The sequence below is a fragment of the Nomascus leucogenys genome, chromosome 2 (assembly GCF_006542625.1).
Source record: "Nomascus leucogenys isolate Asia chromosome 2, Asia_NLE_v1, whole genome shotgun sequence".
Taxonomy (NCBI): Eukaryota; Metazoa; Chordata; class Mammalia; order Primates; family Hylobatidae; genus Nomascus; species Nomascus leucogenys.
In genome coordinates, this window is record NC_044382.1 from 9,228,737 (window position 1) to 9,252,077 (window position 23,341).

Here is a 23,341-nt window from a genome sequence, read left to right on the forward strand (position 1 = left end):
CTTGACCTCCTTGGGCTCAGGTGATCCTCCTATCTCAGTCTCCCCTCCTGAATAGCTGGGACTACAGGTGTGCCACCATGCCCAGCTAGTTTTCTTATTTTTTGTAGAGATGGGGTTTCACCATGTTGCCCAGGCTGGATTTTGTACATTCGATACTTGAAATAAGAGCAGCAATTGGAAGTTGGCTTAAATGTTTACATTAGAAGCAGTTCCACCAACAGCGTAAAAGTGTTCCTATTTCTCCACATCCTCTCCAGCACCTGTTGTTTCCTGACTTTTTAATGATCGCCATTCTAACTGGTGTGAGACGGTATCTCAATGTGGTTTTGATTTGCATTTCTCTGATGGCCAGTGATGAACATTTTTTCATGCGTCTTTTGGCTGCATAAATGTCTTCTTTTGAGAAGTGTCTGTTCATATCCTTCGCCCACTTTTTGATGGGGTTGTTTGTTTTTTTCTTGTAAATTTGTTTGAGTTCATTGTAGATTCTGGATATTAGCCCTTTGTCAGATGAGTAAGTTGCGAAAAGTTTCTCCCATTTTGTAGGTTGCCTGTTCACTCTGATGGTAGTTTCTTTTGCTGTGCAGAAGCTCTTTAGTTTAATTAGATCCCATTTGTCAATTTTGGCTTTTGTTGCCATTGCTTTTGGTGTTTTAGACATGAAGTCCTTGCCCATGCCTATGTCCTGAATGGTAATGCTTAGGTTTTCTTCTAGGGTTTTTATGGTTTTAGGTCTAACATGTAAGTCTTTAATCCATCTTGAATTAATTTTTGTATAAGGTGAAAGGAAGGGATCCAGTTTCAGCTTTCTATGTATGGCTAGCCAGTTTCCCCAGTACCATTTATTAAATAGGGAATCCTTTCCCCATTGCTTGTTTCTGTCAGGTTTGTCAAAGATCAGATAGTTGTAGATATGTGGCGTTATTTCTGAGGGCTCTGTTCTGTTCCATTGATCTATATCTCTGTTTTGGTACCAGTACTATGCTGTTTTGGTACCAGTACTATGCTGTTTTGGTTACTGTAGACTTGTAGTGTAGTTTGAAGTCAGGTAGCATGATGCCTCCAGCTTTGTTCTTTTGGCTTAGGATTGACTTGGTGATGCGGGCTCTTTTTTGGTTCCATATGAACTTTAAAGTAGTTTTTTCCAATTCTGTGAAGAAAGTCATTGGTAGCTTGATGGGGATGGCATTGAATCTATAAATTATCTTCGGCAGTATGGCCATTTTCACGATATTGATTCTTCCAACCCATGAGCATGGAATGTTCTTCCATTTGTTTGTATCCTCTTTTATTTCATTGAGCAGTGGTTTGTAGTTCTCCTTGAAGAGGTCCTTCACATCCCTTGTAAGTTGGATTCCTAGGTATTTTATTCTCTTTGAAGCAATTGTGGATGGGAGTTCACTCATGATTTGGCTCTCTGTTTGTTATTGGTGTATAAGAATGCTTGTGATTTTTGCACATTGATTTTGTATCCTGAGACTTTACTGAAGTTGCTTATCAGCTTAAGGAGATTTTGGGCTGAGACAATGGGATTTTCTAGATATACAATCATGTCATCTGCAAACAGGGACAATTTGACTTCCTCTTTTCCTAATTGAATACCCTTTATTTCCTTTTCCTGTCTAATTGCCCTGGCCAGAACTTCCAACACTACGTTGAATAGGAGTGGTGAGAGAGGGCATCCCTGTCTTGTGCCCGTTTTCAAAGGGAATGCTTCCAGTTTTTGCCCATTCAGTATGATATCGGCTGTGGGTTTGTCATAGATAGCTCTTATTATTTTGAGATACGTCCCATCATTACCTAATTTATTGAGAGTTTTTAGCATGAAGCGTTGTTGAATTTTGTCAAAGGCCTTTCCTGCATCTATTGAGATAATCATGTGGTTTTTGTCTTTGGTTCTGTTTATATGCTGGATTATATAAAATAAAAGAAAGAAGCAGAAAGGGAATCTTACTTCCCTACCTTCTTAGAGAGCATGCCCTCTATTAGGTATAAGAAGTGGGGTTTTCCCCTAAAACTATGCCCCTGGGGTATGATGTTAGGTGGTACAAAAGTCAAAACTTTTAAGCTATAATATTGTGTTTACTTTACAATGCAATAAAATAAAAACAGTCTGGTTAGCATATCAAACATAATTTTATGAGTGCTATCAATTGGGGCAGGTAGAGATAATTTTAAAATATTAAGTCAGTTTAAATAAAAATATTCAGTAAAAAAGGACCAGGTGCAGTGGATCGCACCTGTACTCCCATCACTTTGGGAGGATAAGGGAGGAGGATTGCTTGAGACCAGGTGTTTGAGACCAGCCTGGGCAACATAGTGAGACTCCATCTCTACAAAGAAATACAAAATTAGCTGGGCATGATGGCATGCGCCTGTAGTCTCAGCTACTTGGGAGGCTGAGACAAGGGTATTGCTTGAGCTCAGGAGTTTGAGGCTGCAGTGAGCTATGATCATGCCATTGCACTCCAGCCTGGGCAACAGAATGAGGCCTTGTCTCTTACAAAAAACAAAAGGTGAAAAAATAGTAAATATGAGCCACAGATATGGCAAAACCTCTAAAGTTAATCAACAAATTAGTGTAGTTTGGGAAATGCTGGATATGGGAATTTTCTTCTCCTATTAACCTGGATCAGAGAGAATGGGAAATGCTGAAAAGCACATGGAGAAACAAGAACATTGTATGAGTCAGGATTCTCTAAAGGGTCAGAACTAGTAGGACAGATGTATATATGAAGGAGAGTTTACTAAGGAGTTTTGACTTTCATGATCACAAGGTGAACTCCCTCAATAGGCCGTCCGCAACCTGAGGAGCAGAGAAGCCGATCCGAGTCCCAAGACCTCAAAAGTAGGGAAGCCAACAGTGCAGCCTTCAGTCTGTGGCCAAAGGCCTGAGGGCCCCTGACAAACCACTGGTGTAAGTCCAAGTGTCCCAAAGCTGAAGAACTTGGAGTCTGATGTTCGGGGGCAGGAAGCACCCAGCACAAGAGAAAAGATGAAGGCTGGAAAACCCAGCAAGTCTTCATTCCACTTTCTTCTGCCTGGTTTATCCTAGATATACTGGCAGCTGATTAGATGGTACCCACCCAGATTGAGGTGGGTCTGCCTCTCCCAGTCCACTGACTCAAATGTTAATCTCCTTTGGCAAAACCCTCACAGATATACCCAGGAACAATACTTTGCGTCCTTTGATCCAATCAAGTTGACAATCAAAATTAACCATCACAAGTCCACCCCTTGTCAACTTGAACACATTACACATCCCCTGAAATCACACATAATTATCAAATAAAGACAACAATAAGGTCGCAATTATGCACAACATAATACAGCTATCCTTCGTACAACTGGAAGTGCACTAATCCTTAATCTGAATAGTGTTACATAAAGTTAACAAGTCTTAAATGCTGATATAAAGTCAATAAATCTTATGTCCCATGATACAGGAAAAATAAAGGAAATAAAATGAAGATATTTTCTTAGGACAAGTGTATACATGCACAAATGTTCTTAACAAAATAAGGAAATACTCATGACAATTTCAGTCCTTGTTTTTGCAACTGGTCACGTGGTTGTATCTGGTATTGATAACTACCTTCTTGTACTACCCATTGTGTATTTCCTTTCCCTTCAGCAAGCACCTCAGTGGGTCATGGTTTTTTACCTGGTGGAATGACCCAAACCTTTATTATTGAAGGGTCTGGGCCATTTGTAGTCCTCCCTGGATTGGATTGTAGTTTCCTATTGACCTTAATCAAAGGCATGGTAATACTGAGACGCCCTAAGGGATCTCCTGTATTCCACATGTACTCTTCGTTACCTCCATTGTGGAGTAGTGGACTGATTTCACCTTGATAGTCTGGGTCAATCAGCCACCGAGTAGCTGGCTGATCACCCCAAGAAATGGTATCATATCGAGGGCTCAGTGTTGGTCTCTGGCACTGGCAAATTGGGCAGTCAGTGGTGGCTGTAGCCAGGTCAGCCTTGGTGAATGGAAGCCCATGTTGCTGAGCCTATGCATAACCTCCATCCCTGCCACCAGGGCCACTTTATTCATGGGCCTATTGGGCAATGACCGGGGTGGCTGGGGAAAGAGGCTGAACGCCGTTTACAGAATGGGTCATCCTATCCATTTGATTATTAAAATCCTCCTCTGCTGAGGTCATCCTTTGGTGAGCACTCACATGGGATACAAATATCTTTACAACTTTTGACCACTCAGAGAGGTCACATACCTCTTCCCCAAATTTCGTTGTCACTGATTTTCCAATCATGCTTCTTCCAAGTCCCTGACCATCCAGCCAAACCATTGGCTATAGCCCATTAATCAGTATATAATTGTACATCTGGCCATTTCTCCTTCCAAGCAAAGTGCACAGCCAAGTGCACCACTCAAAGTTCTGCCCACTGGGAAGAATTCCCTTCACCACTGTCCTTCAGGGATGTCCTAGAAAGGGGCTGTAGTGCTGCAGCTGTCCAATTTCAGGTGGTGCCTGCATATCGTTCAGAACCATCTGTGAACCAAGGCCTAGTCTCCTCTTTGTCTGTCAGCTGATCATAGGGAACTCCCCACAGGCCATTGGTGCAGGCTGGGGGAGAGAAGGCAGGGTGGCAGGAGTGGAGACCATGGGCATTTGAGCCACTTCCTCATGTAACTTACTTGTGCCTTCAGGACCTGCTTGAGCCGGATCACGTATATACCACTTCCATTTGATGATGGAATGCTGCTGTCATGACCCACTTTATGGCTGGATGGGTCAGAAAGTACCCAGTTCGTGATAGGCAGTCCAGGTCACATGGTGACTTAATGACCCATAGTCAAATGTTCAGTTTCTACCAAAGCCCAGTAACAGGCCAAGAGCTGTCTTTCAAAAGGAAAGTAGTTATCTGCAGAAGATGGCAGGGCCTTGCTCCAAAATCCTAGAGGCCTCCACTATGATTCACCTATGGGGGCCTGTAAAAGGCTCCAAACAGCATCCCTATCTGCCACTGAAACCTCAAGCACCATTGGATCTGCTGGGTCATATGGCCCAAGAGGCAGAGCAGATTGCACAGCAGCCCGGAACTGTTGCAGAGCCCTCTCCTTTTCTGGACCCCACTCAAAATTGGCAGCCTTTTGGGTCACTCAACAAACGGGCTGGAATAACACACCCAAATGAGGAATGTGTTGCCTCCAAAATCCAAGTAGGCCCACTAGGCATTGAGCCTCTTTCTTGGTTGTAGGAGGGGCCAAATGCAGCAACTTATCCTTCTCCTTAGAAGGCGTATCTCGACATGCCCCACACCATTGGACCACTAGAAATTTTACTGAGGTAGAAGGTCCCTGAATTTTAGTTGGATTTATCTCCCATCCCCTGGCACACAAATGTCTCACCAATAAGTCCAATCTGTTTGCTACCTGTTGCTCACTGGATCCAATCAAGTTGACACTCAATATTAACCATCACAAACATAAAACAACTCAGGCCGAGGGATCATTTTAATCAAGAGTAATTTTCATTATGACAGCAACATATTCATAGATTAATTCTTCTGTGTTGTGCCAAACCCTATTTTCCTATATGCAGTGCCTCCTGGAAGCACAAATCTGGTGAGAAAATATGAGAGAAAGGATAGCAGCTTTTGTTTTAGGGACAACATGTGCTGGTTGAAAAGTCCCAAATAGGGGTGGAGAGACCTGTGCTTGCATCTGCTCTGTGACAGCCACTGAGTCCTGTTACTGTTCATGCTTCCATTTGGATTAGATAAAACCCCTCACCCTGGGCTCCAGGGTGAGCCCTGGACATACCTGGTCCCTGCTCCTCTTCAACTTCACCATATAAGCTCGAGTTTTCTGCTCTCTGGCATACCAGGCTTGCTCTATCTCAGTTGCACTTGCTGTTTTTTCTGTCTACCTTCTCGGAGATCTTTGCTTGACTAGTTTCTTATCATTTATTCCCAGGACAAACATTGCCTCCTCTCAGCATCTTCTTATCTAAAGAACCACTTCTTCAATAACTCTTTAGCACAGTACGCTGTTTTGTCTTCTTCAAAGAAGTTTGCACTCCCTGAGATGATGGTATTTGTTTATTTGCTGCATGAAAGTAGAGCCTTGTCTGTCTGTTCGGTTTGCGGTATTTCTCCATCGTGCTGAATGGTGCCTGGCATGTGGAAGCAGCTTGGCAAATGTCTGTTGAATGAATACATGAATTAGATAAGCTGGGGTTTGGACTAGATCATCTCTGAGGGTCTCCTTCCAGCTATGAAGTACTGTGATTTTCAAAATCCATCACAAAAAGCATTCGTCTTTCCAACTGAGAGCTTTTCTCCACATATCGGCCAAGATAGGATTTCCCAGGGCTTAACTGCAATGGTGGGTAAGCAAGCAGAGTGAAACAGATGCCTCCGGGTGCCGACACAGCTTCCTCTGAGTTTTGAAGCAGAGCAAAGGGCAATCATCATAATCAGTACAGAGGTGGATGAGAGTTGCTAGGTCTTCTGCCAAATTGCCTTTGTGGATGTCAGAGCCAGCTTCTCTGAAAACAGCCCTTTATTTAAAACATTACTCCAAGTGGAGCTTGCCCTCCACCCTCTACCCCTTTTTCTCTTACTTGGGCTCTCCAACTTTTCACATATGTGTTCAATTGCTTTCTTAACTTCAGTTTGGGTAACCCTGATGCGAGGGAGGTGTGAGAGTCGGCCATTGGGTCTGTGAAGGTCTGATGAAAGCAACTTTAACACATAACCCTTTGCTTTGGCAGGAGCTTGGGCCAAGAGCAAAAGTCCTCTTGATGTGTCAAATTATAGATAAACACAAGTTTCAAAAACATTAGTGATATAACTGCAAATAAATGCTGGTAACTGGCAGGGTGCTCCGTTTACAAATAGTTCCTGTCATCCAAATAGTAAGAGGATAAACTTAAACACCACTGACTTCCCAAACATTTGAAAGCACTTTAATAGCAAGGCTCCAAGACTGCAAACATAAAAGAATAATAATTAAGGCTTAAAATACAACCCAGCCAACAGCAGAGCTGCTCAGAGCTGTGCTGTGGGATCTGAGGTTTATCATGATGACTCAGCTTCTGATTTCCCTTGAGATTTTTCCTTGAGTTCCACCATATCTTTTGAAACCTCTCTGAGTTGCCCACACCCCTGCTTTTGGCTTGAGTTGCCCTGTCCTCTTCAGGTCCAGAGTCTGAGAAGCATGACCTTGGGAACTGGCTGGAACAGTTGATACTTAAGAAGAGGTGGTGCATTTCTTCCTTAGATGGAGAGCTTCAGGCCTCGATAGAATAGTGTATCTTGCAGATTCTCTTTAAAGGAGCAAAGTCAGCAGGGACCCTTGTCCTGTCTGTGAAGCTCTTTGGTGATGGTGGTGTGGGGAAGGAGAGAAGGGGATGTATCTCCTTTTGCTCCTTGGCCACTGCGAGCTTTCATCTACCTATTTATCTTTGTGTCAAGAAATATGTATTGAGTTCTTCTGGCGTGCCAAGTGCTATACCAGGCACTGGAATACTTTAGTTAAAAAAAAATTGGTTCTGGGATCTGATCACTATGATACAGAAAAACTCTGAACAAGGAAGCCAGAAATTTAGGTGCAAGTCTGAGTTGGCACTAACTCTGTCATCTGTGTGTTATAGCAGGGGCCTCAGATTCTACCCCTGATCAGGTAGTAAATAACTACAGCTGGTAGAGTGGAGACCCGGCTACTCTGGAAATTTCATGCCTTCCTCTGCAAAGGTGGTGGTGTGACCCACCTTTGGTGAAGTGTTTTTCTGCTGGAAAACAGCACTGGTGTCCAGATTTTCAAGACAAACAAGAAAGCTGACCTTTAAAATACAAAATTCACTGCTTTTTAAATATTAGTAATTACAGTAAAAGGTTTTTTTTTTTCTTTCTAAATCACTGATCAACACAAAATTAAGCCAGTTTACAGCCTCTTAGGGTAAAAATGAAGTCCTTCCTTCCTCTCAGCTTGATCATGGGTAAAATAAGAGCTCTAAGTCAGTGGAGTCTGGCATCTGCATAATAACCTCAGGGCTGCCATTGGGGCAGGAGGGAGGCCATCCTGATAGGGCACTGCCCCACCCATTTCAACCAGAGGAGCTCTGCTTCCATCAGGGTTCCCAGACATCATTTGGGCTTTCCTTGCCTCCTGAGATCTTGTTTAAATTGCTTAAAATCCACCAATTCCAAAGTTCAAAATTTTCTGCAAGACTCTGAGTTCCCGGAATTGGAGCACATTTTTCATGGCCCCTCCTATCTCTCAGGTCACTGGATCACCCTGTGACATTGCACTGGGCCCAGACATGGGTCCTTTCTTTGGATTCCATAAAAATGAACTCAATTACCCAAAATATGTGTAGATTTTACAAAAGGCATTTTTTGATTGGGGTGAGGGGGAAGAAGTAAAAACAGTTTTATTTTACAGCAAGGCAAATTAACTTCAATAGCTGACATTTGTGGTTTTAAGATGCCATTTCCCCTACTCCTTAACTCCTCCATATTTGCTAGTTGTGGGATTTGGGCAAGTTACTTAGCCTTTCTGTGCCTCAGTTTCTCATATTTAAAATGAGGACTATAGTATTATAGTATCCACTTGGATTCATATGAAGATGGAATGAGTTAATGTAAGTAGAACGATTAGAACAGAGCCAGATATTATAGCTTATATATGCAAATAGATAGATAGATGATGGATAATAGATATATTGATGATAGATAGATCGATAGGTAGATAGATAGATAGATAGATAGATAGATAGATAGATAGATAGATAGATAGATAGATCGATCGATCAATCTCATATATGTATACATGTTAGGCTATTGCTACTATTATTTTAATTTCTGGTTCTTCTCAGTCCTGTCTCCATTTTTTCCCCCTCACTCACCAGTCCTCCTCCCATTCAGGAGCAAAAACAAAAATTTGCCCATGTCCCTCCTCTGTTCTCATCCAGAATAGTTTGTCTTCTTTCTCCTCTGAGGTCTTGGCTCCCACTGATGTCATATCCCAGGCATGTTTACCAAGGTATTTTTTAAACAATGATAGCTTCCTCTCTTAGAGGGATTAAGATGTCAAATGTCAAGATAATATTTTTCAACTTGTTATATTTACACATGCACACAGAGGGTTCCATATCCCTAAAAAAATATTAAAAACACTGGCCACGTCTTCAGAGTGTTTACTCTCTCTAACTATCCTATGATTATGGGGAAATAAAGCTTCCTGGTGGTATGAGATGCCTCAATACATGTCTTATGTTAATGAACTCAGGAGCAGCATAGGTTGAGTGCCTAGTCTGGCTGAGCATCCTCCAGCTTGCTCCCAGGAGCTTCAAAATACTGTTGGTCCCTTTTTAAAGAGTCAAGGAGGCTGCAGTAATGGAAGGCCAGAACCTAGAAAAATATTCAGATAATATGCTTTTCCCCTCAAAACAATATTTTGTCTCCTAACTCTCAGAGTATTTCTAGTCTTTTTCATCCACCCCACTTCCAAAAAAAGTCAGTCACACAGATGACACAGATGGGCAGAGACTTCTCTCAGTAAAAATAGAATATTATTATAGAGTTTCTCAATCTTGCTTTATGTATTGATGTTGGCTTGTAGCTAGAATAAGCAAATACCGAATACCCAAAGATCCATTCTTTTCTCATGCTCCAATAAAGCTGATAATCTCATATATATATATATGCTTTATAATTTTATGAAGCATATTTACATCTACTAGAATATTGGTAGAAAACAACATTAAAAAGAGAAATCTCCAAACCCTATCTCAGTTTCAAATCTGCCCTTGTAAGTTCTTTCCTCCTTGTTGCCATGGCCCAAATAAGAGGATGGGTGTCTGATTTCTTCAGCCATTCAGTCGCTGCCCTTGGCATTTGTCAGAGGGAGAAGTTGACTTTGGAAGCATAATAATAGAAACATAGTCTATTGTAAGTTTGGGAAATAAACCTTGACAAGATTAGAGGAACAGAAAAGGCATGTTCTGCAATCCGTCTCACACAGGCGTGTCATGGCCAGAGCACAGCAAACTTGGCTTTGAATCTCAGCCCGATGCTAACCAGCTTTATGCTCTTGGGCAAACCACATTAATCTGTCTGAGCCTAGATTCTTCACCTGCAACACGGGAGGGATAGCATTGGCCTCTTGGTGCTGTGAAAGCTTAATAACGCTTATAGCAGTGTTTGGTGCTCCTGTGTGAAACATGTTCGGCTCTCAGAGTTTTCAACACCATCCTGTCTTGCATTTTGTTCCCACCTTTCTGGCTCCTCCTCTTCAGTCTCCTTTGCTGCCTCCCCAGCCAGCTTGAGTTGAAGCTCCTTAAGGCTAGATCTAGAAACAATGGTCTTCACCCTTGATATTCCTTTCATGGGCAATTCTGCCCGTATTACACCCATTTTTACTCCACTGGAAGGAGTGGGGAGATGGTTTTCCCATTACTTCATGGAACAGCACCAAGGGAAAGAAAATATATAGCAATATTTTGGCACATTGTTTGCATGTTTGGGATTTTTTTTCAGAAGACTTCATTCTATGTAGATCAGAGCCTACCAGAGGAGCAGTGAGGGTTGACTGGATGGGAACATGCCCAGCTGACAAAACCTGTATTCACGATAGCAACACCCCAAGAACATGGAAGTCCCATGAGACACTGCTATTGACTCCCAGGAATAATCAAGAGAGACTCTGAAGCTCTGCTTCTTTGCAAGGGGTGGTGGGGACGCTGAGCTGCAGATGTGGCTGCAAATGTCAACATGGCCACATCTGTACTCCCAGGCTGGTAAGCTTAAGAACACTAGAGTAGTAGAGTGCTTAGCCTATTTAGGTTCTTAATGCATTTTAAATCTCTTCATCTCTCCTCCACTTATTGGAATACCAGAGGCTATAAGTTCCATTTAGAGCTAATCATCTTACTCTAATGATTGTTACTGAAGACTTCATAGAGTTTTGTAGTTGAAAGAGACATTAAAAGGTCAGGTGACCCAACTCTTCCAGGGAGACTGAAGAAACTTACAGCTTCAATCACCATAAAATAAACCATTCAAGGGTAAAAGAAAACTGGGACTGTCTGAAGGATGCAAAAGAAGCTGATGGCTTTAGGCACCTGATTGGGGCTAATTATAACACTTGGGTAATACATCTTGGCACAAGCTTTCTGGCAGCAAAGAAGAAGTGGAAACATGTTGGGTTACTTAGTTTTGGTTGTATGACAATGGACAACGTACAAATTTTTCTGTAGAGACAAACTTTTTCCTGGAACTATACTTAGGCATTTATCACATGAGTCATTGTGTAAAAGACACTGAGAGACAGAATGGACAGTATCTTTTTCCATGGCTTCCTACGGAATTGTGCAGTTTTTCTTCTGGAGGTTCTCATCTTGGCCACTCATGAAAGTATACATTTCCTAGTAATCAGGAACTCTCTTTCTGAGGCATTGAAAAAGTCTGAAATAAACCAAAAAAGGAATCATTGATGCTGCCTGCCCTCCTCACCACTACCCTATGGAGACAAGCTGCAGAGGCAATTCTTTTTTGGTATAATCTGAAGGCAATCATGATAATAATAATTCCAATCATAACTACCTTTTATCAAGTGCAAGTATATTTTTAAGTACAAGCAAGTTAACTAGGGCTTCATAAGATTTAATAACTTTGCCACGCTCACACAGCTCATCTAGGTCTCTAACTCCATTTGATTGGTGATAGGTCCCAAAAGCATGGTGTTGAGGAAGATTCTGAGGTCACATCTGATCACAGTAGAAATGAGAACCATTATGTTTGCATGTGAGAGGGGAGCGAGACATGCCTGTTATGAATTTGCCATCATTGTGTGATTCCATTTTCCTGCTAGCAAAGCAAATTTCATATGACAGTAATTAGCAGATAAACGTGTTGCCTATAATTCCTCTACATTTGTTAGTGGAAATATCTCAAGATGTAAGTTACTTGACTACCTTTTATTACACACCACTTGGAACTTCAGAGCTCCTAGAAGCTGATTATGTGCATAGGAGGGAAATCAAACCAAACAAAAATCCCAACTTCCCCTTCCACCAAAAAACAACCCCTCAAACCCACAATGCAAATTGGCATTATTAATATGTTTGTGTAAGTCAGTTTACAAAAAATAGTAACTTTAAAAAAATCTTACGTTATAGCTAGTGACTATTTTGTTGTTGTTGTATTTAACTAAGTAATAGAATTTGTTAAGAGTGCAAGGGTCTCTGTGTGACATTTTGAATGACCCAGCAATTGCAGGCTGCATCCAGCAGCTGAAATATAGTGAGTCTGTATCCGGAAGGGCCATGGCCCCTCAAGACAAAAGCTTGATTCCAAGGCTGCAAGAGGAAACTGGACAAAGTGGATGTCGACTGCTTTTGCATGCTTAGCCTCTCTTAATCTGGTAACAGAGCCATCTCTTCCCCTATTCTTAGAGCATAAGGCTTTGGTGGAGCTGACTCCATCTCCTGGGGTGAGCATGTGGCCCATGCTGGTACCACATTCTCTTGACCAACAAATGAATGATGCATAGGTAGGTGACATTACCAGGTCAGACCTGAGTAATGTCTCAGGAGTACCCTGAGAATGAATCCAGCACCAAAGAAGGTAGTGTTGCATAGAGAAAAGCAGATTCAATGGCTTTGAGTATATTCAGAGTTGTCTATCCATCACCACAATCCCTTTTAGAATATTTCCATTCACCCAAAAAGAACTGCTGCTCCCCTTAGCCATCATTCCCAACCCCTCCAGTCTCTCTCCTCAGTGCTGAGCAAGCATTAATCTATTTTTTCTGTTTGTTCAGATTTGCCTACTCTGGGCATTTTTAATAAATGGAATCATATAATACATGGTCTTTAGTTCCCTTTTTACGAACTTTCATAGCTCCCTTTAATTCTCCTTGCATCCCTTGTTAGAATTAAAATTTAACATATATATATATATATAATCATTCACTTAATGTTTGTTTCTCCCATTAGACCATACAGTTTCACCAAGGCAGGGACTTCATGTATTTAATTGCCATTACTTAACCCAATGCCTGTGCCTCGCAGAATAGGCACTTAATAATATTTACACAATAAATAAATGAATAAATGGATTAATGAATTGATGGTTGAATGAATAAACTTGATACTCATCCTGCTGCCACCACTAGGATAGATCCAGAAATACCAGTATATTTAGTGCAGTGAAAGGAGCTGATCTGATTAACTTACTTCAAAACTAGTTCCCCATGTTAGGAGAAAGAGAAATAAATACCTATTTAACAAGAGAGAGTGTGGTTTCACATGCAGATGTGTAATATTTGTAAATAAAAAGTAGACTGTGTATAGGAGTAGAAGAGAGAGACTCAGTAGGCTGGAGCTAAGTTAAAGTAAACTATTTATTGTACTAACTAAGCCACAGTGTGGCTGCTGCCAACTGGTCACAACTGCAGTTTTTTGGTTTTGTTTTTTTCTTAAAGGCCTCAATCTCCGTAAGATGCACGTTGAGTAGTTGGAAAAGAAAGGGTCCTAATGCTCGGAATTTTCTTGTGGCATCCTCAACTCTTTAAGGCCTTACTTATCAGTGTTTAGGATTGATTGTTCTCTGCCTGTCCCTGTAACCAGACAAAAAAGAATGAGAAGGGAGAGAAGTCAAACGTATGCCTTGTTACTTGAGCAAGCAGCTTGCAGAGTGGGACACACGCACTCCTTGCTTGGATGACTTCTCGATTCTGGGGTTTGGCAAAGCTGTTGCTGAAAACATTGAACAAAATAAACTGCAAAATATAGAAGGAATGCAGAAAAAGTCAGGAAAAACAAATTGGTGATTCATACCGATGATGGTCTAATGGCTACAAGATTTTCCCAGCTTTTATTTGAACTTTTTAAAAAAATCAGTTGCAGTAGAGGGTCCGTTGGTGGTTTGACAAAAAGGGGATTTTCTATAAATAATGAGTTTATGTTTGGGGTGTTGATTCTATTTTTAATAAAGCAAATATCATTTTTATTTCTTTGCTCCTCTGTTGAAGACATAAATTCCCAAAGTAATCCCAGCTCTTAGATGGAGAAAGCATAAAGAATACACACAAAGAGATTATTTCAGAGATGGGTCATTTTTTCTCTTTTGGTCATTCATAAAGACTTCAACAATTATATACAGAGTTATAAATGCCTTATGTGTCACCAGGAGGTGCATAGATACGTTCCTTTTCTTGGGCTCAGCGAATCCTTAATTAGAAATGCAGTGAAATTGATTTCTTGAATGAAGATCTCTATGATGATCCATAGGTTATGACTGATTTTTTTTAAGACTCAAGATTCAAATGAAGAAGTCATCAGGACCACTTTAGAGAAATCCTGACCAGTGGGGTACTTTACAATATAGTTTCAGAAGTGTGTACTCCAAGAATTACTGCACAAAGTTCAAATATCCAACCAAGCTCTGGCCAACGAAGGGATATACACACACCTACCTGGTGTAATCAGTAAGAGGAGACCTGTAGTGTTTGGCTTTACTTCCTTCCTCCCACCCCCCAGCCAACTATCTCCCACTTGTCTGTGGCTTTTGCTATGAGAATCACCATTTATTTCTAATTTCTTTCAGATAATTCAGTGCCTTTTAAATTCTTCTGATTTAACAACCTGGCAAGCTTGTTAAAATTACAAATTCTAGGTCCCAGAAACAGATTCCTCAGAGAAATCTCTCTTTTTAATAAGGGCCCCAGGTGATTCTTATGATAAAAGAAATTTAGGAAAAATGAGGCAAATGATAATTTTTCAGTTTCACTTTATGATAGCAGAGTACTTTCATGAAACCCTTTCATGAGTTCCTCACAATGGGTCTGTGACAAAAATATTATTTTTTCCATTTTAGATAAGAGGAAACTGAGCCTCTAGAAGGTAAAGTAGCATGACCAAGGTCACGTGGGGCTGGCCTTTGACTCCAAATCACTGGCTTCTTGTCCAGGCCACCACCACCCCCTGCCCCGCCAAGCTCCACTGCCTTCCCAAAGCTTATGGTGATGATAGTGGCATTGGCACAGACAAAGTCTTGTGCAAGCAAAGAAAGAAGAGAAGAGAATTATGATGGGGGCTTTGAGAGCACCTAAAGGATCTCAAAGAAAGACAAATCATTTGATAGTTGAAGATGAGAGAAGAGAGTAGGTGAATAAAGTCATGGAAATCTGAACACTGATTAATGGGAAGCTATTGAAAACAGTTGGAGCCTAAGTAGCATTTTATAAATCTCTTTAGAACACTAGTTCTACAAGGTACTCCATGAAAGAGGGATTCTGCACTGAAATAAATTTAGGAAACGTGGTGAGCTTCCCTCCAGTGACTAGATTCCCAAAGCACATCTGCACATTGAAGTCTCTGAGAAGTCCTGTGGCAAACACATCTAATTAAAAATTTAACATGAAATATTCCAAACTTATTTGACCGTGGAACTGTTCCTCCATTTTTCCATAAAATATGCATAAACAGCTATCTGAACACACTTTGGGAAATGCTGGCCTAAAACAGAGATTTAGAGTTGGGAATATATCCATGGGAGTGTTTAATACTATGTGCAATATTATAATTACACCCAAATAAGAAGTTTAATGTCCTACATTTAGGGTCAATCTTCTACTAATTTCTTTTCCCTACTTAAAACTAGAGATTCTGTACTTACGTGTTTTTCTATGGTGTCTTTGCTCATTCTGAAGACAGGGAGGGGAGGGGAGAGAAAGATAGAGAGAGTGAGCATAAAATAAGCAACAGAGTGTGCATTGCTCCAGAGTTTGTAGATTCTTTCTTGTTGCTAACACAAAGCAAGTGTATGGCATGAGAATCAAGTGGGAGCAGAGCTAAGCCCTGGAATGTGGAAACCCAGCCTGTCTGGAGCCCCTGGCTCTTTCCAGGCATCTGGATTGGAGGCCCAGCCTGTCTTCCTGTCTGCCCTTGCCAGTCTGTCTCTCTGGGGATGGGACGACCTAAAGATGTTGCCTCACTGATGTGCTTCCTGCTCTTCATGCATTTAACCATAATTGAGAAGAACTCTTCATTCCGTGGACCTCTTGGGCCCCATGGCTGCCCTAATCACGGTCCATGTGGCCTTTAGTCATAGTCAGAAAGAATAGTAGCAGAAGCATAACTGGGCCGTCTTGCAAATGCATCAATCTTTCCAAGATGTAGCAGTACTCTGGCAAGAATGGGGATGCTATCTGCTCATGGTTATGAGTCCCATATGTCAGAGCCTGGTGGCACCCAGAGATGCCTCTCAGCTTGGGTGGGTAATTGGGTGGAGATGGGAGTGAATGTTTAATAGTTCAGATGTTGGAATTAGGCTCACAAAGAGGGTGGGCAGGGGGTTAGGGTGGAATTATCCTCTTCCTCCCTTTATTATTTTTAAACTTAGCCTTTAAGCAGAGAGAAAACTTATTTCAGTTGTTTGTGCTCAGATACTTTGGAGATGATTGATTTCTCAACAGTGTGAGCTTGGTCATTATTACTCAATGGGGCCCTGACTTTGACCTGTCCTAAGTCTGACACAGCAGAAGAACAGTTGGAAGACAGTAGCTGAGAAAGTTTAGTTTGGAAGAACAGTGTTTAGAAAAGTGAATTTGTATGCATTTTGAAGGGATGGTGTACCACTCTGTCACTGTCTCCAGTGGTTTGCTGATAAATATTTAATGACCAGCTCTCCAAAAATGAAAAAGTATGTATATATATATACATACGCATACACATGTAAGTTTATTATACATTTTACTGATACAAAGGATTTGTTGCAAGAAATTTATAAACAATACCATATAAAATACTCTTTATTGCAAATCTCATATAGCCAGTTGATTCTTGTGGAATTATTTTGATGATTGCTATCAAACTTTTATATCCACAGACAATCTTTGGTTAAAACTGACGAACAAGCATAGTTCCATTATGACTGCTGATGCTTTTGCTTATGTTAACAAATAAGATGAAAATGAAACAATAAAGATATATGTCTAGGATTGCCAGATTTAGCAAATAAATATAAAGGAAACTCCACATTTGAATTGCAGATGAACAACAACTAAATTTTTAGTGTGAGTGTGCTCTGAACAATATTTGGGATACACTTATACTAAAAATATTGGTTATTTGAAATTCAGATTTAACTGGGAATCCTAGCTTGTATCCAGCTCAAAGAACTTCACTTGTTCTTCAGTGACATAACTTCTATGCTGAATCACATGATAGTTTTTGAATGCTAGAAGAACATTATCTCAATTTTTTTGTGTTGTGTGGAATGTAACAACTGTACACAGAAGACAATTTTAAGTTTTATCTTCATTCATGACATTTTCTTCATCACTCTCTTGAGTCTAGAGAATCAACAAAACTATAAACCACACCCTGATTCATGGTATTTACCAGTTTCCATAATGTATATACTCCCACCATAGCCAGCTTTAATCTTCCAAAGTGACATCCCTGAATGAGGAACTGGGAAGACACATGAAGGATTATATAGCATCATACAGCATTTCCATCATACAGATACAATAGACACAAATGACCTTCAGAGCAACATTTAGTAAAATAATTAGGAAGTGATGACTTTTGAGTATTTATTCTTTGTTTTTAATGTAATTTATTTATAATATAATTTATTTAATGGTAAGCTAATAAAAGGTTTGTTTAAACTGCTCACAAAGTTCTTGACAATGACCAGCTAATAATGACCTGATAATGACCAGCTCTTGCAAGAAATGAACAGTCATTCCAGCACATTACTGAATCTGTCCATATCGCCTTACTGTTTGATTCATTTCTAAAATATGCTTGGCTCCTAGAGGTGATTGAGTCAGTGACCTTTGTAAAGTTGCTGGGGAGATTTAAAAGAAAAGAAAAAACTACTCAAGGGAGCACTGAACATTTATTGGGCATTATCTCCATTTGAAATATTGCTTTTTACTAAGGATTTAAGATTACAACCTTATAAGACCCCATGCAATGTAAAAGCCAAAAACATAGAGGGATATGCTCTCTAGATGTAGACATAAAAAGTCACTAACGTTGTAACGCAGAAGGTTAGGAGGTGAAATCAAAATTTCTACTGTGATTATGATATTACTGATTATCTAGATATATCTACAGTAAAGGATTGGAAGGGATGGTTGTAAATAATTGTTTTTTTAGGGCAGTAGTCTTAATGAGTGATGCATTTTCCTCTATGTTTTCCTTTGATCTTATGAAGATTTTTGGAAGATAAGTAGTAAGTCCATGCTACAGAGACAAATGAATTAGATTCATCAAAGAGGCAGGTTTCACAGAGCCCATGGGGAGCCTGAACTAGGCCTTAAAGAATGGGAGGGATTTATGTAAGTAGGGAAAACATTCCAGGTAGGGCACACTACATCAGTGAAGGGTTAGAGATAGGTATTTCTCTAACCTATCTCTAAAGGAACAATTAATAAAATTGTATGGCTAGAGAAGGTTCAGATTTATTTATAGAAGTGAAAGCTATTTAAAACCAGGCTCTGCAAAGCCCACTCTTGGCATGGAATCAAATTCAAAGAACAGTTGGAAATGTTGAAACTAATTTGAATCTTTACTACAACTTTTTACTTTTTATTTATTTTATTTTATGTTAATGTTTATTATTTATTTATAGACAGAGTCTCATGCTGTGGCCCAGGCTGGAGTACAGTGGCAAGATCATAGCTTGCTACAGCAATGAACTCCTGGGCTCAAATGATCCTCCAACATCAGCCTCCCAAGTAGCTGGGACTACAGGCACAAGGAAGCATGCCTGGCCAATTAAAAAACAAAATTATTTTGGAGACAGAGTCTTGCTATGTTGTCCAGACTGGTCTTGAACTCCTGGGCTCAGGCTATTCTCCCACCTCAGCCTCCCAAAGCACTGGGATTATAGGTATTAGCCACCATGCCCACCCATATAGCTTCTTAAAAAAACACAAGAGCTGGACTACTTTTGCCCCTTACCACTGATCTTTCTCTCCCCTTAGGTTCTTATCCTTCTGGTGAATTACGCTTCCTCTTTCAGTGTGTCTCTGCTTCACTGATTACCTCAATCTTACCATTAAGTCTCAGGAAGCAAAGGCAAGGGACAGGGTTGCGTGGCAACCAGAATTTTCTTTGGTGGATAAAGGAGGAAATGAGACTATGCATATTGTAAAGATGTGTTTTGTCTGACACATCTAATGATAATAGTCATACCCATACCTAACAATTACATCAATAAGTACCTATTTTATTCTTTCTTCTCTATCAACACTGCAGTATTATATTATGTTCCTTTCTTGATTTCTTTCTAGTATTCTCCCTAGACTTAGGGCTTTGTACTTGCTGTTTCCTCTGCATATGCTATTTACTTCTTCTGCCTTTTACCCACTCGATCCTGGTTAATCCTGAAAGATTCAGTTTAGAAGTGACTTCACCCAAACTACACTTGAACTGGATTTAGTTGCCTCTCCTCTCAGAAGCCATAATACTGGTACTTTCTCCTGTCTGAGCACTCACTACATTATCTTATAATTGCCTATTTTACCCATCTTGTCCACATTGGACTGTGAAAAATTTAAATATAAGCCCTAGATCTTATGTCTCATCTCATATATATATATCCATATTTTCTATTTATGATATTTATATATAACAATATAGATATATTTTATGTAATATATATTTCTTGCTTGTGTATACACATATTATTTGTTCAGTACTCCTTTTATATTCTTGGGTAAATGAATCCATTTACTGGCACCATCTATATGACAGGCACTATATTAAGCAAGTAGCAAATTCATCTGTTTTCATGCTCTGACCAACCATATAAAGGAGTTACCCTTAATTCTCAAGAGGGAAATTCAGGACAGAAAGAGGTGCAATGATTGCCCAAGGTCACATAACCAAGTCATGGCAGCACCAAAACCTGAACCCAGGGCTAGGTGATTGGCCCATGTGTGTGCTGAAGCTTAAGAAAGCCATTATGGAACCCACCTCCGGTGGGGTGAGGGGAGAAGATGTGTGTCCTTGGAGGGAAAGGTGGAGGCTGGGGCTGTGAGCCAGGCCCTTGGTTGGCCACAGGGAAAGAAGCTTGTGCCAGCTGCTGCTGCTGATTCAGTGACATGGTGAGAAATGGAAGGCAGAGAGCAGAGGCCAAGCACACATCCATCGTCAGTGATTAAGAGACTCTTGTTTATCTGTTCCTTTGCTTCCCTTATTCTGAGACATTTGAATACAAACAGCATTTCTCTTCAATAATTATTTCCTGCTCTCTTTCAAGAAGCCTTTGTTCTGGGCAGAGTAGTCATGAAGCAGGCAGGCAAAGGCTGTCATAAGCTCACTGAGGGCCTGGATACCATAGAGGACCATAAAGAAAGATGTGTAGCAGGCCTCCTAGGTGACAAGCACATATTCTCTTTTGAAACTTATAACAATCCTATAAAGTTGTATGAGTCTTCTATTGCTGCTGTAACAAATTACCACTAACTTAGTGGCTTAAAACAACACAAATTTGTCTTTAGGTCAGGAGTCCAACACAGGTCTCACTGGGCTAAAATCAAGGTTATCAGCAGGGATGCACTAGAGACTCTAAGAGAGAACCAATTTCCTTCTCTTTTACAGCTTCTAGAGACAGCCTGAATTCCTAGTCTTGTGGCCCCTTGATCTTCAAAGCCAGCCGCAGTAGGTCAAATCCTCCTCATGCTGCTCTCTCTCCGCACTTGCTTTCATGACCACGTTCTGGGACTACAGCTGGGAAATGTTCTCAGCTCTTAAGGTTCATATAACTAGATTGGCCCTCCTGGATGATGCAAGATAATATCTTCATCTCAAAGTGCTAACACAGCTGCAACATCCCTTTTGCCATGTAAGATAACATATTCACAAGTTCTGGGGATTAGGGTGTAGACATATTTAGGGAGCAATTATTCTGCTTTCCACAAATCTTTTATTTATTTATTTATTTATTTTTTTGAGATGGAATTTCGCTCTTGTTGCCCAGGCTGCAGTGCAATGGCACGATCTCAGTTCACTGCAACCTCCACCTCCTGGGTTCAAGTGATTCTCCTGCCTCAGCCTCCCAAGTAGCTGAGATTACAGGCATGTGCCACCATGGCCAGCTAATTTTTTGTATTTTTAGTAGAGATGGGGTTTCACCATTTTGGTTAGGCTGCTCTGGAACTCCTGAACTCAGGTGATCCACCCATCTTGGCCTCCCAAAATGCTGGAATTACAGGCTTGAGCCACTGCACCTGGCCTGCTTTCCACAAATCTATGCCAAATAGCCCCATGCTACAGATGAGGAAACCACGACCCAGAGAGGCAAAATGACTTTCCCACAGTCACAGAAGTAGTAACTGATGGACCTAAGATTCAGACCCAGGTCTGCATGACTCAGGGGTGCCTGCTCTTTCTGGGACAGCAAGCTGCCCCCCTCACATTTCTGTGCCAGCTGTAGGTGGCAGCTGGTAGAATGTAATGAATGGCTAGCTTTTCAGCTTGGAGCAGGGAAGCATCCTCCATTAATGAGAAAACACAGACCCCACAATGATCAAAAGGATATTGCTCCATTTCATCTCAGTTGTCTTTTTATCATCTCCCAGAACAGGTTACACCAGATGTGAGCACTATCACATGTTAGCTGTTGGACCATGGCACATAAGAGACACTCAGTAAATATTAGGTAAACAGACGAATGAATGAATGAATGAATCCCATTGGTTGAGCAAATATTACATATCAGATATTTATAGGGACTTAAAATTCTTTGTTTTTTAAGTTCTTACACCACTACTATGGTATAATTATTACTATCTGTCGTTCTCTAGGGCTTGGTATACTGAGCTGTAATCCAAGGTAGTCTCTTAGTTTCCTTTCAACGTTAAGAATCTGTGATCTCATTAATGGCCTGCTGTGGGTCATTCAGGGCCCTTTTATCCTGGCACCTCTGATCAGGAGTCAAGATTGTTAAGAGTCTTGGCTTCTACTAAACTAGCCTTTAGGTTACTTTCCTCAGTCTTGCAGGTAGGTCAGCCTTCTGTGAGAGATGAAATAATATTCCTGGACCAGCATTTTCAGTGGCTCAGAGGTCATTGGAAGGACAGACAGCATTGCCCCAGAGCACATTACCTAGAGTGGTTATGACGGAGGCGATTCACACAAGCAGAGCTGTGTACTGTATGCACTCCTACCTGGTGCTGGCCCACGCACATGCTTGCTTTGCACTTACTCCAACAATCCATTGAGCATCTGCTGTAGTTTGGATGTTTGACACCTCTGAACCTCATGTTGAAATCTGATCCCCAGGGTGGCGATGTTGGGAGGTGGGGCCTAGTGGGAGGTGTTTGGTTCATGCAGACAGATCCCTCACGAATAACTTGGTGCCATTCTCATGGGAGTGAGTTCTCACCCTGTTAGCTCCCATGACAACTGTTTGTTAAAAAGATCCTGGCACCTCCCCCACCCTTTTGCTTCCTCTCTCACCATGTGATCTCTGTGGCCCCTGCACATAATGGTTCCCCTTTTCCTTCTGCTATGAGTGGAAGCAGCCTGAAGCCCTCATCAGAAGCAGATGGTGGTGTCATACCTGCAGAACTGTCAGCCAAGTAAATCTCTTGTCTTTATAAATTACCTAGTCTTGGGTATTCCTTTATAGCAACACAAATGGACTTAGCATCCATTTTGCACCAGGTGCCAGGACTATAGAGATTATTCTACCCTTACGGTGTTTCTAGTCCAGCCAGGTAGACGTATATGTAAGTCAGCAAGTGCAACATAGCATGCTACATGCAACAAAAGAGGGAAGGGCAAGAGCTGCAGGAGTATAGACAAAGGGACACATAAACCAGTCTGGAAAGATAGAGTAAGGCAGGCTGAATATGGAAGTATGAGAAGGATTTAACTAAGGCAAGAAAATAGAGGTAGGAAGAAAGGGTGTTTGAATTATGACTGTGCCATACCTGTGTGTGCACATTCATAGCAAGAAACAGGGCAATATATATCAAGGTCCTTCAAAATGAGTATAACTCTTGATCCAGTAATTCCACTTCTAGGAATTTCTCCTGAGGAAGTTATCAGATGTGCACATAAAGATTTATGTACATAGATGCTGAATGCTGTATGATTTGCAATAATAAAAAATTAGAAACAGCCTAAATGTTTACAGCGAATTGGATAAATGAATCCATATGATGAAATATAATATAGCCCTTAGAAGCCATCTTTAATGAGGGAAAAGTGTTCAAGCTGTATTAAGTGGGAAAAACTTGTTTAAAATATGACTCCAATATGGTTAAAATTGGACATAAAGTGGGACAAAATGAATATTATAAGTTATGCATGGCAGAAAAGACTGGAATGAAATACTT

General features: G+C 40.8%; 1 long non-coding RNA gene across 1 annotated transcript; it reads right to left on the reverse strand.

Moving 5' to 3' along the window:
- Nucleotides 1-260: 260 nt before the first annotated feature.
- Nucleotides 261-22,470, reverse strand: LOC115837875. The gene is made up of 3 exons (XR_004032893.1): nt 22,402-22,470; nt 12,862-12,864; nt 261-274 (listed from the first exon to the last, which is right to left on the reverse strand). It is a non-coding gene; the product is annotated as an uncharacterized LOC115837875 (long non-coding RNA).
- Between the last annotated feature and the right edge of the window lie 871 nt (nt 22,471-23,341).